General features: G+C 41.7%; 1 long non-coding RNA gene and 1 pseudogene across 1 annotated transcript in view; both read left to right on the forward strand.

The window, feature by feature from the left end:
* Nucleotides 1-15273, forward strand: part of LOC103346706 (uncharacterized) — a 115368-nt gene that overhangs the window by 10194 nt on the left and 89901 nt on the right. The gene's annotated exons all lie outside the window — the stretch shown is intronic.
* LOC100349044 (progestin and adipoQ receptor family member 3 pseudogene) lies at nt 1570-4332 on the forward strand (annotated as a pseudogene).

Below are 15273 nucleotides of genomic sequence, written 5' to 3' on the forward strand. Positions count from 1 at the left end.
ATGGGAGACCAGGAGGAAGCACCTGGCTGCTGGCTTCAGATTGGTGCAGAGCGCCTGCTGTAGTGGCCATTTGTGGGGTGAATCATTGGAAGGAAGACCTTTTTCTCTGTCTCTCTCTCTCACTGTCTAACTCTGCCTGTCAAAAAATAGTTTATCTTTGATAAGAAAGAATAACAACAGGGGCAGTGATGACCTGAGAAGAGCAGAAGTCAGAAAGGAGGGGAGGCAATGTGAGAAGCTAGACACCACTGCTGCAGATCCACCCTCCTGCAGATGAGGTCAGTGTGGCCCAGGCTCCCTCCAGGTACTGGGGAAAGAGACCATAGAGTAGGTACCCCTGTTCCTTAACCATTCAGGTCTTCACAAAACGCTTCCACTGATGAGAATCAGTCACTTGGCCCCTCAAGTCACAAGTGGGTGGATAGGTGGAGACGGCTTGGAAAGGTAGTCCCTGGCTGAATCTTTATGCTTTTAATAGCATAAGAATCTTTATGCTATTAAATCAAGGTACAATCAAGATTATTTGAGTGCTCAGGACTCCTGAGAACTTGACAATGCACTCACAAAGAGGAGTGAGAAGCAGAGAGACACAGGCTTGGCCCAGAAAGAGAAATGCTAAAGCCAAGAAACAATTCAAAGTATAGAATCCCCTCCTTCATGTATGATTTGACCTTTTCAGATGGGAGAAAAGTGTCCATCAGGGATGAAGTTTGGGAGAAGAGGAATCCTTCTGGGATTGAGAGTAGAAGCCTCAGCCTAATATTTGAGATTTGAGGCCAGGAGGAGGGAAAGAGGCCAACTACCTGGGACTAATCTCCAGATGGAAATTTGGTTCTGAGGTTTGACCAGCATGGCCTGGTGACCACCAAAGGTTTGTTTTTCCTGGTCCAGCCAAGGGCTGCATTTCTCAATCCCCCCCACCTTATATGTAGATGGGACGTGGGACTGCTTCTCACCGATGGAATGTAAGCAGACAGGCTTGGTGAAGTGCCAGGTGGTTAGGAAGCGATGTCTACCCTCATAGTCTGTCTGCATCTGTAAGCTGCTGAGAGGAAGAAGAGGTCAAAGGAGCCACAAATTAGAAGGGGCCTGGGCCTCTGTATGATCATGTGGAAGGCCCTGCAACCTGTAATGTGAATGGAAGTAAGCATGATGTTTTGAGTCTCAAAGATTCCAAGGTTTATATTTGAGCAGTCAGCTTTACTTTAACAGATAAAAGGGCGTAGAAAATTCAAGAATCAAAATGATGACTCCTTTAACTCTTCTTCCCTAAGAATAAAAACCCTTGTGTGATAAATACAGGCAACTCACATACCTCTCTAACCACCAAGGCAAAGAAAAGGGGAATTTCCCTTCCCCACATCTACATGTACCTAGGCTTCAGGATCCAGACTTTTAGAGGATTTTATTTATCTTTGTCAAGGTCTCCATCTGTCATCTTTTAAACCACTTTTACTCTAGATAAAAGTATTGGAAAGGAAGCAGGCATTAAACCTAGTGGTAAAGAAGCCAGTTAAGGCGCAGAGTCCGCGGGCTCCGGGGTGGGGCTCCAGCGGCGAAGCCCCCTCCCTGGGGAGGCGGGGCCTGGGCGAGCTCCGGAGCCTGGAGCGGCGGCAGCCGGGACGATGCATCAGAAGCTGCTGAAGAGCGCGCACTACATCGAGCTGGGCAGCTACCAGTACTGGCCGGTCCTGGTGCCCCGCGGCATCCGCCTTTACACCTACGAGCAGATCCCCGTGTCCCTCAAGGACAACCCTTACATCACCGACGGCTACCGGGCCTACCTGCCCTCCAGGCTGTGTATCAAAAGTTTGTTTATTTTATCTAATGAGACGGTTAACATCTGGAGTCATTTGCTGGGTTTCTTTCTCTTCTTCACCCTGGGAATTTATGATATGACATCTGTGTTACCCTCGGCAAGTGCATCCAGAGAAGATTTTGTAATTTGTTCTATTTGTCTTTTCTGCTTCCAGGTCTGTATGCTTTGCTCTGTGGGCTATCACCCTTTTTCTTGCCATTAATCAGAAAAAACATGTCGAAGATGGATGGCATTAGATTATGCAGGAATTTCTATTGGAGTACTGGGCTGCTATGTCTCAGGAGTATTTTATGCATTTTATTGTAATAATTATTGGCGCCAAGTGTACTTGATCACAGTGCTGGCCATGATCCTGGCAGTGTTCTTTGCGCAGATTCATCCCAATTACCTCAAACAGCAATGGCAGAGGCTCCGTTCTATCATCTTCTGTTCTGTTTCGGGATATGGAGTGATCCCCACTCTTCAATGGGTTTGGCTCAATGGTGGAATCGGTGCTCCTATTGTACAGGACTTTGCACCCCGTGTACTTGTGATGTATATGATTGCTCTTCTTGCTTTCCTCTTCTACATTTCCAAAGTGCCAGAACGGTACTTTCCAGGACAACTAAACTACCTCGGATCAAGCCACCAAATATGGCATATCCTTGCAGTAGTGATGTTATATTGGTGGCATCAGTCAACAGTGTATGTCATGCAGTATAGACATAGCAAGCCTTGTCCTGACTATATTTCACATTTGTGAATTCAGGTATGGCCACCTGGTGAATTCAGTTGTTAAGCAATATATAATGGGGAGTTGTATACCCCACTGTTTTTAAGGTTCTCATTAGTTTTTCTTTTTCCTCTTGTTTAATATATCATGAGTAATGCTTTTTAAAATTGGAAAAATAAACTTGGGTATCTGTGTAGTAACAACTGCTTTATGGACCCTTAAAACTACTAATCTTCTGCTTATACAGAAAGTGAAGTTTCGCTGGCAATCATAAGAAACATCTGAACAATGAATGTGGCACTAGTGCAGAAATAGGATTTTATTTTACTTACCACCAGCTTCGTTTCCTTAGGAAGGGCTCATCTCCATTAGAAAATGGAGTCATCCTGTGTGATTACTTTAATAGAAGATACTTTCAGTAAATTGTCAAATTTAAGTGCCTAATCAAGGCAAGATTGATACGGCCTGTGCTTAGTATTCATGTAAGTTAGGACAGTGATTTTGCATAATCACTAGCCATTAAATACATATTTTGTTTGATACTGGCACTTAAGATAGTATTTCCTTTAGTTATACATTCTCTACTCTCTAGCAACACTGGATTTTTTTACTTTGCCAGAACAAAAACTTGCAACTTCTTCTCAAGTTGAGAGGGGTATTGAGAAAAGGAAAAGAAACTTGCATTGTTATTTTCTATCAGATAAGAATCACATTAGATAGTAACTATGTGATTAGGCAACAGATTCTATGGTGTAAAACCACAGAAGTCTTTAGCCACCAAAAGTTTTAATTCCAGATACTATTTAATTCCCAGTAATAATTTAATTGCAAGACAGAAAATTTGACTCCGAAATTCCAGAAAAACTTTTGCTTTTCTGAATTTGTATTCCTAAATTTCCTGATGATGGGGGTTCCCAGCTATATGGCCGCGAATAATTTCAAGGCCATAGGACCCAGATGGCCGTCTTGACCTGGAAGTGCACTTTTAGGCCTTAGAACAAGTCATGCCGATGCCCAGTTGGGTGATGTGGCTATTCACCTGTGCTCTGGTCCTGCTTCTGCATGTTTTATGCATTGCCCTGACAAAGTGCCGAGAAACACTGATACTTGGACCTGAAGTGTTAAACGTACTCTGTTTTGTATGTACTCACTAGGGCTCCCTGCCCCCTTGTATTGTAGTATTTTCATCTGCGTTAATTAAATCCCTTAAAGCAGATTCACAAAAATGTACATCTTTTTTTGGAATATAAAATATTATCCAAGTTTCTTCATGAGCATGAACTGCTTTCAGAACACAATTATTGAATATCAGAAAAAAAAGTTGATCCTGGTGAAGTTCATTCCCAAAATGCCTTGTGTACATCGGATACTAGGAAAGCTGCTTTAATGTACCTCAGTTTATGCATCTGTAAAATGTTGTGTTTCTTTCCAGTGTAGTGCTTTTGAAATACAAATTCCATACCCTCACCTCCACCCCACCCGCAATGCTCAGCAAGGAGCATTTCCTAGCTAGGTTCAGTCAGGGCATTTTCTGTCATACCCATTTTTTATGACAGAATGCTACTCTGAAAATGGCTCTCTTACCTCATAAGGCCACAAATTCGATGTATATGTTAAGTGGTACAAGAGTAGGCGATATTTCCTTTAAAGCATGCTTTGTTGGCCTACTTTTAAATTAATATTTTTGTCATTTTGGTCAAACAGAATACACTGAGTAGTTAACAATCAAGTTAAAAATAAAGTGGAAGTCCAGTTATTTTATGTATGGAACCATTTTTTATTATAAAATCTTCTCCAAATTAAAAAGAAATTAATTTTTTCAATTTTAAATTCATATTTTTGTTTTAGTGTATTGATTTAATGCTTGCCATATGAATTAATGCATATACTGTATTTTTAACACCTTTCTTTGATTAAAAGATATACTGTCTCACCGTAGAGAGAATTATGCCATGTAAACATTTCAACTGTTTATGAAAAGGCTAGAATTTGGAAGAGGGCCTTCTCTCATTTTTATCTTTTCTATGTTATATTTATTATAAAGTAGGGAATGAAGGAGTCGATTGCTGTCAAACTATAAGCACTTCTGTATATCCACCTTTATTGACCACCTACTGTGTGCACAGCACTACTGTTAAAATTTTTACGATATTGTTAACATTAAAGAACATTTAAAACTTGCATACAAATCTGAGCCTTGTATATTTATTTTGTTTTTATAGTTATCAAAATAAGATTAAAAGTATGCTATCCAGCTTCAGTGCTCAAAAACAACTGGTGTTAATTTTACCTATGTGTAAACTGTAAAAGTTCTTTACCTACAGACTTTATGTTTTAAAATTACTATGCCTGTTTTATATTGTCTACAGTAATTTATAGGGTTGTAATTAACTCATTTAAGTACAGTTATCTTTCTATATAAAGCCATTTTCAAATAGCCAGGTAGTGTTTGTCTGTCATTACATTGAGTGTAATTTATTAAGCTGCATGGCAAAAATATGTATTATGTAAATAAAGTAGGCTTACTAAATATAAAAAAAAAAGAAGCCAGTTAAGATGTCTGCATCCCGTGCTGGAGTTCCTGGGTTTGGTTCCTGGCTCCAGCTGACTCCAGCTTCCTGCTGTTGGAGACCCTGAGAGGTAATAAAGGATGGCTCAAGTAATTGGGTTGCTGCCACTTGCATAGGAGATGTGGAATGTATTCCATGTTCCCAGCATTGGCCTCTGATCAAATCTGGCCATTGCTGGCATTTAGGGAGTGATTCAGCAGATGAGCAAGTTTCTCTCCCTCCCTCCCTACCTCCCTCCCTCCCTCCCTCCCTCTTTCTCTCACTCTCCCTCCCTCCCTTCCTCCTTCCCTCACTTCCTCCCCTACTGCCTCCCCTCCCCCTCTCAGGTAAAAAGGAAGGAAGGAGGGAAGGGAGGAATTAATTAAGAAAGGTGGAAGAAAAGAAGGAAGGAAGGAGAAGAAGACAAGACAGAAAGGAAGAAAAGAATGGAAGAAAGGAAAGGAACATGTTGGAGAACAGGAGGGATACTTGGTGTTTGTTTTAACTTCGTGGAAAAGCAGAGAGGTAAAATAACAGACTGAGAAGCAGGTGAAATTCTTGGTTGTGAATAAGGGGAGTACTGCCAGAAGAGAACACTGATCTGTCTCTGACCTTCTGGGTTTGCTAAGAGACAGAGTTCTTTAATTTGGCTGATGCACTGATGGTGTTTGAGTGGGCAAGGGTGAGCTTTTGAGTTCAGGTAGGAACTTGAACTTAAAAGAGTTGAGTTATTCTTCCTAAAAGCATAAAGAAGAGTTGAGAAAAGGAGGAGAGATGGAAAGGGAAAAGTGACAGCAAGATCTGGAGTTGCCAGAGGTTCTAATGGGGTGGGGGTGTTAGGGATAATCTCTGGGATGAGGGGGAGGCAAGGAGACTGTTGTATCCATGAAACACTAACTCTCTGGCTGCCTAAACTATCCGATCAACTTGCATGGCATTCTTCTGTTTTGTCCCAAATTTTCCATGGAGATTTGCACACTCAAGACACCTTCTTGTGGGAAGTTTTGCAGGGCCACCCAAGGATGGGATGGAGTTCCATGAGAGTAGAATAGGAGTAGCATGTAGTGATCCTGCTCCAGACAGAGCTTAAAATTGTAGATCCACTCAACAAAAATCCCCTGGCCCTCCACGTGTCCATGGCTATACTAGGGCATGGGGACAATACCTGTATGCAATACACATGATGCCTGGAAACTCAGTCTAGTGGAATGGCAGACAGTAAATAACTGAGCACATAAATAAATGAGAAAACAAAGTGAAATATGGGCCATTTCTTTGCCTGGAAACAAACGCAGAACACGGAAGCCAAGACTTCCTTCTGCCAGGAATTTACAACCTCCTGCGGTGAGTGGAGGTCCACTCCACTGTCTCAGAGGGGCCTCAGTACAGCTGGGCTGCAGACTGATCGTGTCCTCATTTACTTATTTATTATTTCCTCCACAAATCCTCTGTCTTGGGCCCACAGTGATGTCACAGTATATGTCAATGGATAATAAATGTATATGGAGCCCTTCTTTGTATGGGGAAATAGTTGCTACCCAGGAGGATAAATCAAGCTTGTCACTGCGGAGGGCATTCATGGATTCTGCTTCAGTCTGGTTGCTAAGGTAAAAGCAGTGAACCGTGGTTTGAAATCATTCTATATCACTGCCTAGAGGCCAGGAATAATGCTAATGGGAGGCCTCCAGAAGCCCCCTCACTGTCCTTGGGGAGATATGCATTCTGCCCTGCCCCAAGGAGAGACACCTCGATTTAATTCGTGGTTGGTGGACGATGACATCCTTGTCCTGCTGGCAGTGCAAGGACACCAGCTAAGGGCACTCAGAAACCACTGAGCCCACACTGCCATGCTGCTGGCGGGAGTGCAGGAAGGGAAAAAGAAGGAGCTCCATTTAACATTCTAACAAAACCAGACCGAAGGCCTCCTGAACCACTAACTCCCTTCTGAAGGGCAGGTCTCAGACTAGTACACTTTGTTTTGCATCAAGGAAGAATGTCTGAAAAAGCCAGAGCGGTGGGATTTTAGCACAAAGTGCAGGGCGGACCTCACCATGGGCTGACAGACCAGAGGACAGAAGGAAGATGGAGTCATCTTCAGGTCTTGTTCCTCCCAGACTGAGCCCAAATGTCTCCTCTTAGGAGAGCAGACCCCAGCACTCCGTACGTCCTCATTCATTACTATTAAATCAAGGTCTAGGGCCTTGGTGATCTCCAGAGGAATCCGGGGAAGCACACCAACCAGGTCCTGTGACTTTGAGGGCATTTGTGCCTCTGTTTGTAAGTGGTGGCTCATAGAGCTCATGTGTCTTTGAACTTCTGTGCATCAGGACAAACTCTTTTCCAACGAGGGCACCCCAGTGTGCCTTCAACAATCCCTGAGAAGTCCCTTAGCTCCTGATCACCTGCCAAGCTTGATATTGTCAGTCAGTTTCATTTTTGTCATCCTGATGGCTATAGTAATGATAGCTCCTGGTGCTTCAACTTGCATTTTCCTAGTTATTAATGAAGTCAGTATATTTCCATGTACTCATGGCTATTTGGATATTCTCCTTTGTGAATTACCTGCTTCATCAAAACTATTGGCCACTTGGTGAAGCTCTGCCTTTTTCTCATTTATACTGGTTCTTTCTATATACTAATGAAGAGACTGCCTTTTCATTCTCTTCATGCTGTCTCCAGATGAGCAGAGGCTCTTACTTTTGATAGGGCCCAACTTTTAAATGTTTTCTTTTATGATTTGTATTTTTTTAACTTTTATGTAATTAATATAAATTTCCAAAGTACAACTTTTGGATTATAGCGGCTTTTCCCCCACATAACCTCCCTCCCACCCGCAACCATCCCATCTCCTGCTCCTTCTCCCATCCCATTCGCATCAAGATTCATTGAATTATCTTTATATACAGAAGATCAATCTAGTATATACTAAGTAAAGATTTCAACAGTTTGCACCCACACAGAAACACAAAGTATAAAGTACTGTTTGAGTACTAGTTATACCATTAATTCACACACAGAGTACAACACATTAAGGACATAGATCCTACATGGGGAGTAAGTGCACAGTGACTCCTGTTGTTGATCTAACAATTGACACTCTTATTTATGGCATCCGTTATCACCTGAGGCTCTAGTCATGAGTTGCCAAGGCTATGGAAGCCTCTTGAGTTCGCCAACTCCAATCTGATTTACACAAGGCCACAGTCAAAGTGGAAGTTCTAGTCTCCCTTCAGAGAAAGGTACCTCCTTCTTTGATGGCCCATTCTTTCCACTGGGATCTCACTCACAGAGATCTTTCATTTGGTCATTTTTTTTTGCAAGACTGTCTTGCCTTTCCATACCAAAAATACTCTCATGGGCTTTTTAGCCAGATCCGAATGCCTTAAGGGCTGATTCTGAGGCCAGAGTGCTGTTTAGGACATGATTTGTATTTTGTGTGTCATAATTTAAGGATATTTCCTTACCCTGAGAACAAGAAGATATCACCTTATGTTGCCTTCCCTTTTTTAGTGTTTTGCCTTTTGCATTTAGTTCTGAATCTTGTGAAACTAAACGTAGCAGTCAAGTTTTAATATTTTTTTGCACATGAGTCCCACTTGCCCCACTTCTGCTTATGGGAAAGACAGTCCTCTTTCTCTTATTTTAAAGTACCATCCTTACAATACATCAAACCCATTCTGTGTGAGTTAGCTTTGGAATCATCAGTTCCCTTCCACTGTTTAACTTGCCCATTATCAGATTGTCCTAATTACCAGAACTAATGTGTCTGTATGTCCTGGGGAGCAAGTCCTCTCATCTTCTTCTTCAAAAGTTTACTTTGGCCATTCTTAAGCTTTTGGGTTTCCATATAAAATTTAGAATCACATCTTTGCTATAGAACAGTAGCTGAAAGAGAATTGAGATCATTATAACATAAAGTATACAATCAATAATCATGTTATATCTTTCTACTTAAATAATTCATGTTTTATTTCTCTCAGTAATGCTTCATGATTTTCACAAAGGGATCTTGGACTTTTATCAGATTTATTTCTAGGTGTTTGATTTTTTATGCTTCTGTGAATGTTTCATTTTAAAAAATAAACTTTATTTTTGGAACAGTTTTAGGTTTACAGAAAAATATTAAGTGGAGATACAGAGATTTTCCTCTTCTGCCCCCCCCATTTCACCTATATCAACATCCCCCACTGGACGGTATGTTTATTCTCATTAATTAGCCTACATTGACACATCACTATGACCCGTAGTCCACAGTTTACTCAGATTCACTCTTGGTGTGATATATCCTACAGGCTTTGAAAAATGTACAACAACACATATCAATCATAATTTAATGCAGAGTTATTTTCTCTGCCTTAAAATTCTTGTCCTAGGCAACCACTGATCCTTTTACTGTCTCCATAGTTAAGTCTGTTCTAGACTGTCCTATAGTTGAAATCACAAAAATAGGTTTCTTTTACTTAGGAATATACATTCCTGGTTCTCCTATGCAAGCTTTTCATGGTATGATCACTCATCTCTTAACACAGAGCAATATTCCATCATCTGCATAGACTACAGGTTATTTATTTCTGGAGACTGCACGGCTTCCTGCTCAACCCCAGCTGGGCCTTCTTCCTGGAGAGGAGAAACTGGTGAGCAGTTGTGGCTGCCCCAGTGGTGGCCATGGCCTGGGTGCCCAAGGGGAGGGGAAGGGACACCCCATTCCCTAGGGTTGGGCAGCCCAGGCAGAGATGTGAACTTCATAACCATGGCAGAGAGGGTCATGTGGGTAGCCCCACAGGCATGCGGAGAAATGTAGGGTCCTGGTGGGCTTCAGTAGAGTTGGAGACAGTGGAGACAGGGATGGATAGGATGTTGGGGGATGAGTTTCCTGGGGCTCTGCAGAGAATTAGGGGCCAAAGAAAACATAGTCTATAATATTAAAGATTATATAAATATATTAATAATCTGTAGGTAAAAGTAAGTTATCCGATAGAAGGCACTGGGGGAGAATATCTAACCTTTGAAAATTAAGACAGTTTTCTTCATAGTATGAATTCATATTTCCAAATGGACTAAAGGTTGAAATATAAAGGATAAAACAGAATTTCAGTTAAAATCTTAAATTCTGAACAAATGCACAAACATCTCTGCTCCATCCTAAATGCTGTTTATCAGTTATAATCATTTTGAAGAAGGCTTGAACACTCAGGAGCACAAAGAATGAGAGAGAAAACAACAGCAGCAAAACTCTGGAAAGAAGAAAGCAGATGAGCAGGTGAAAACATAGACATAAGCTGTGAGCCTGCAGTGGGGAAAGTTGAGAAATGGCCTCAGTAACGCAATGCAAACCCCCCAAGCCTCAGGCTGCTGAGGTGGGCATGAAGTTGAGGGTAAAAGAGTGTTTAATGAGCGTCCTCACAGTGCACTGGGTAGCCTCTGCCCTGCCCATCCAGGCTGTAGCCCAGGTTTCATTCCCTTCAGAGGGTCCTATAGGTAGAGTTGAGAAAAAGATCCTGTGCTGAAAAGAGATCCAGTGAAAATTATTCACTGAATACTGGGACGTTATTTTCTCTCAGATTTTAAGAATTTGAATAGTCAGACTTCGACTCTCCAGGCAAAAAAATCAGATGAGAATTCCCTGGAGAAAATGTCCAAGCTAGGAGGAAAGATAACAGGGTAACAACATTGGGGGGTTCTCAAGGAAATAATTTGCCTGCCATGCCCTGGAAAACCTAGGACAGCTCAGCAGCAGTCCAAGAGAAAATGTTCATTGCAAACTGGGGAATGGGGAATCTCACACACATCTGATTGAATGGTTAATCTACCCCAGGTGGACTGCCCTTAATGAGAAACCACTACAGATTTTTTGGTTTGTTTGGGGGATTTATTTGTTTATTTGAAAGTCAGAGTTACAGAGAGGGAGGGAGAGAAAGAAATCTTTTATCTATACTGGTTATAAGAAGCCAAGAGCCAGTGGCCCCACCTTGTCTCCCCACAGGGTGACAGAGGCCCAAACAATCAACCCATCCTCAACAGCCGTTCCCCAGGCCTCTAAAAGGGAGCTGGATCAGAAGTGGAGCATCCAGGGCAGGCACTGGTCCCCACAATGGATTCCAGTGCTGCTGGCTGCCCTACACACTACACCACAGCACTGGCACCTGACCTCACTGTTTTTGACCATACTTGTAAGAACCGTCTTCTGAGAAGTGCATGGCTGAAGCATCTGACTTGATTTTTATAATGATGAGAGATATGGATACAATTCCGTTCTTCTATGTAAATACATCAAGCTTTGCCAGCACCATTTGTTGAAGAGATTATCGTTACACCAATGAATGGTCTGAACCCTTTTGTCAAAAATCAGGTGGCAGTAAGTATTTAGATTAACTTTGGGATTCTCTGTTTTGCTCCACTGGTCTGTGTCTCGGTTTTTTTATTGCCAGTCACATGATGTTTTAATTAGTGTAGCTTTTTAATATGTTGTGAAGTCAGGTATTGTGATGTCTCCAGCTTGATTTTTATTTCCTCAGGATCACCTTAGAGATTCTGGATCTTCTGTGGTTCCTTATGAATTTGAGGGTTGTTTCTCTAATTCTGTAAAGAATGTCATTGGTATTCTGTAGATTTATTTACGTGAAATAGTTTTTTTAAAAGATATAGATTCTTCCAATCCACAAGCAGGAGTACCTTTCCATTTTTTGTGTCCTTGATGGTTTCTTTGGTCGGTGTTTGAGAATTTTCATTATAGAGATCTTTCACTCATTTCATTAAATTTATTCCTCAATATACTAATTTTTGTGGTTATTGTAAATTGGATTTTTTGTTGATTTCTCTGTCAGTGAGGCCATCATTAATATGTAAAAAAGCAGCTTTTTTGGTATGTTTATTTCTACCTTTAAACTTTGCTGAATTGGTTTATCAGTTCAAGCAGCATTTTAATGTAATGTTTGTGTTCTTCCAGGAGCAACATCATGTCACCTGCAAACATTAATTATTTGACTTGCTCTTTTCCAATTTTAGTGCCTTTTATTTTGTTCTCCTCTCTAATTGCTCTTGTGAAAATTTACAGTACTTTATTCGATCAGAGTGGTGAAAGTGGACATCCTTGTGTTGTCACAGATTTTGACAAAATGCTTTCATCTTTTCCTCATTCAGCATAATATTGGCAGTTGGTTTGTCAAATATCACCTTTATGATTTTGAGGCATGTTCCTGCTATGCCTAATTTGTGGAGGGATTTTTTTTGTACCATAAAAGGGTAATAAATCATACCAAATGCTTTCTCTGCATCTAATTTGAGTATGGTTTCTATTCTTTCATTATGTTGATTAATTTATGATGTTGATTGTTTTGCAAAATGGAACCAGCATGGCATTTCTGGGATCAATTCCGATTGATAGTTATGTATGAGCTTTTTTTTTTTTTTTGACAGGCAGAGTGGACAGTGAGAGAGAGACACAGAGAGAAAGGTCTTCCTTTGCCATTGGTTCACCCTCCAATGGCCGCTGCGGCCGGCGCGCTGCGGCCAGCGCACCACGCTGATCCGATGGCAGGAGCCAGGAGCCAGGTGCTTTTCCTGGTCTCCCATGGGGTGCAGGGCCCAAGCACCTGGGCCATCCTTCACTGCACTCCCTGGCCACAGCAGAGAGCTGGCCTAGAAGAGGGGCAACCAGGACAGAATCCAGCACCCCGACCGGGACTAGAACCCGGTGTGCTGTCGCCGCTAGGTGGAGGATTAGCCTAGTGAGCCGCGGCGCCGGCATATGTATGAGCTTTTTGAGGCTTTGAATTGTTTATTTAGTACTCTTTAAACTTTTATTTAATGAATATAAATTTCCAAAGTACAGTTTATGGATTACAATGGCTTTCCCCCCATAACTTCCCTCCCACCTGCAACCCTCCCCTTTCCTGCTCCCTTTCCCCTTCCATTCACATCTATATTCATTTTCATTTCTCTTTATATATATATATATATATATATATATAGTATATATTAAGTAAAGATTGCAACAGTTTGCACCCACATAGAAACCCCAACTGAAAAATACTGTTCGAATACTAGTTATAGCATTAAATCACTATGTACAGCACATTAAGGACAGAGATCCTACATGAGAAGTAAGTGCACAGTGACTCCCGTTACTGACTTAACAAATTGACACTCTCGTTTATGGCATCAGTAATCACCCTAGGCTCTTATCATGAGTTGCCAAGGCTATAGAAGCCTTTTGAGTTTCCCGCCTCTGATCATATTGAGACAAGTTCATAGTCAAAGTAGAAATTCTCTCCTCCCTTCAGAGAAAGGTACCTCCTTCTTTGATGACCTGTTCTTTCCACTGGGATCTCACTCACAGAGATCTTTCCTTTAGGTCATTTTTTTTTTTTGACAGAGTGTCTTGGATTTCCATGCCTGAAATACTCTCACGTGCTTTTCAGCTGGATCTGAATGCCTTAAGGGCTGATTCTGAGGCCAGAATGCTGTTTAGGACATCCGCCATTCTATGAGTCTGCTGTGTATCCCGCTTCCCATGTTGGATTGTTCTCTCCCTTTTTTATTCTATTGATTAGTATTTTCAGACACTAGTCCTGTTTATGTGATCCCTTTGACTCTCAATCCTATCCTTATGATCAACTGTGAACAGAAATTGATCACTTGGACTAGTGACATGCATTGGTATATGCCACCTTGATGGGATTGAATTGGAATCCCCTGGTATGTCTCTAACTCTACCATTTGGGGCAAGTCAGCTTGAGCATGTCCAGAATTGCACATCTCTTCCCTCTCTTATTCCCACTATTATATTTAACAGCCATCACTTTTCAGTTAAGTTTCAACACTTAAGAAAAACTGTGTATTAATTACAGAATTCAACCAATAGTATTAAGTAGAACAAAAAAATACTAAGAGGGGTAAAGTATTAAGTTGTTCATCAACAGTCAGGGCAAGGGCTGACCAAGTCACCGTTTCTCATAGTATCCATTTCACTTCAACAGGTTTCCTTTTTGGTGCTCGGTTACTTGTCACTGATCAGGGAGAACATATGATATTTCTCCCTTTGGGACTGGCTTGATTCACTCAGCATGATGTGTTCCAGATTCCACCATTTTGTTGCAAATGACCGGATTTCATTGTTTTTTTTTTTTTTTTTTTTTTTTTTTTTTTTTTTTTTTTTTACTGCTGCATAGTGTTCTACAGAGTACATATCCTATAATTTCTTTATCCAGTCTACTGTTGATGGGCATTTAGGTTGATTCCAGGTCTTAGCTATTGTGAATTGAGCTGCAATAAACATTAAGGTGCAGACAGCCTTTTTGTTTGCCAGTGTAATTTCCTTTGGGTAAATTCCAAGGAGTGGGATGGCTGGGTTGAATGGTAGGGTTCTATTCAGGTTTCTGAGAAATCTCCAGAGTGGCTTCCATAGTGCCTGACCAGTTTGCATTCCCACCAACAGTGGGTTAGTGTCCCTTTTTCCCCACATCCTCGCCAGCATCTGTTGTTGGTAGATTTCTGAAGCTGAGCCATTCTCACCAGGGTGAAGTGAAACCTCATTGTGGTTTTGATTTGCATTTCCCTAATTGCTAGTGATTGTGAACATTTTTTCATGTGCCTGTTGGCCATTTGGATTTCCTCTTTTGAAAAATGTCTATTGAGGTCCTTGGCCCATCTCTTAAGTGGGTTGTTTGTATCAAGATACCAAGGACATTCTTCTCAGATCTAGAAAAATTATGCTGAAATTCATATGGATACGCAGGAGAACTCGAATAGCTAAAGCAATTTTGTACAATGAAAACAGAGCTGGGGCTGGCGCTGTGGCTCAACAGGCTAATCCTCCGCCTTGTGGCGCCGGCACACCGGGTTCTAGTCCTGGTCGGGGTGCTGGATTCTTTCCTGGTTGCCCCTCTTCCAGGATAGCTCTCTGCTGTGGCCCGGGAGTGCAGTGGAGGATGGCCCAAGTGCTTGGGCCCTGCACCCCATGGGAGACCAGGATAAGCACCTGGCTACTGCCATCGGATCAGCGTGGTGCACCGGCTGCAGAGAGTCCGCCGCGGCGGCCATTGGAGGGTGATCCAATGGCAAAGGAAGACCTTTCTCTCTGTCTCCCTCTCTCACTCTCCACTCTGCCTGTCAAAAAATATATAAATAAATAAATAAATAAATAAGAAACAAAGCTGGAGGCATCACAGTACCAGATTTCAGGACATATTGCA

Source organism: Oryctolagus cuniculus, chromosome 19, assembly GCF_964237555.1.
Source record: "Oryctolagus cuniculus chromosome 19, mOryCun1.1, whole genome shotgun sequence".
Lineage (NCBI taxonomy): Eukaryota > Metazoa > Chordata > Mammalia > Lagomorpha > Leporidae > Oryctolagus > Oryctolagus cuniculus.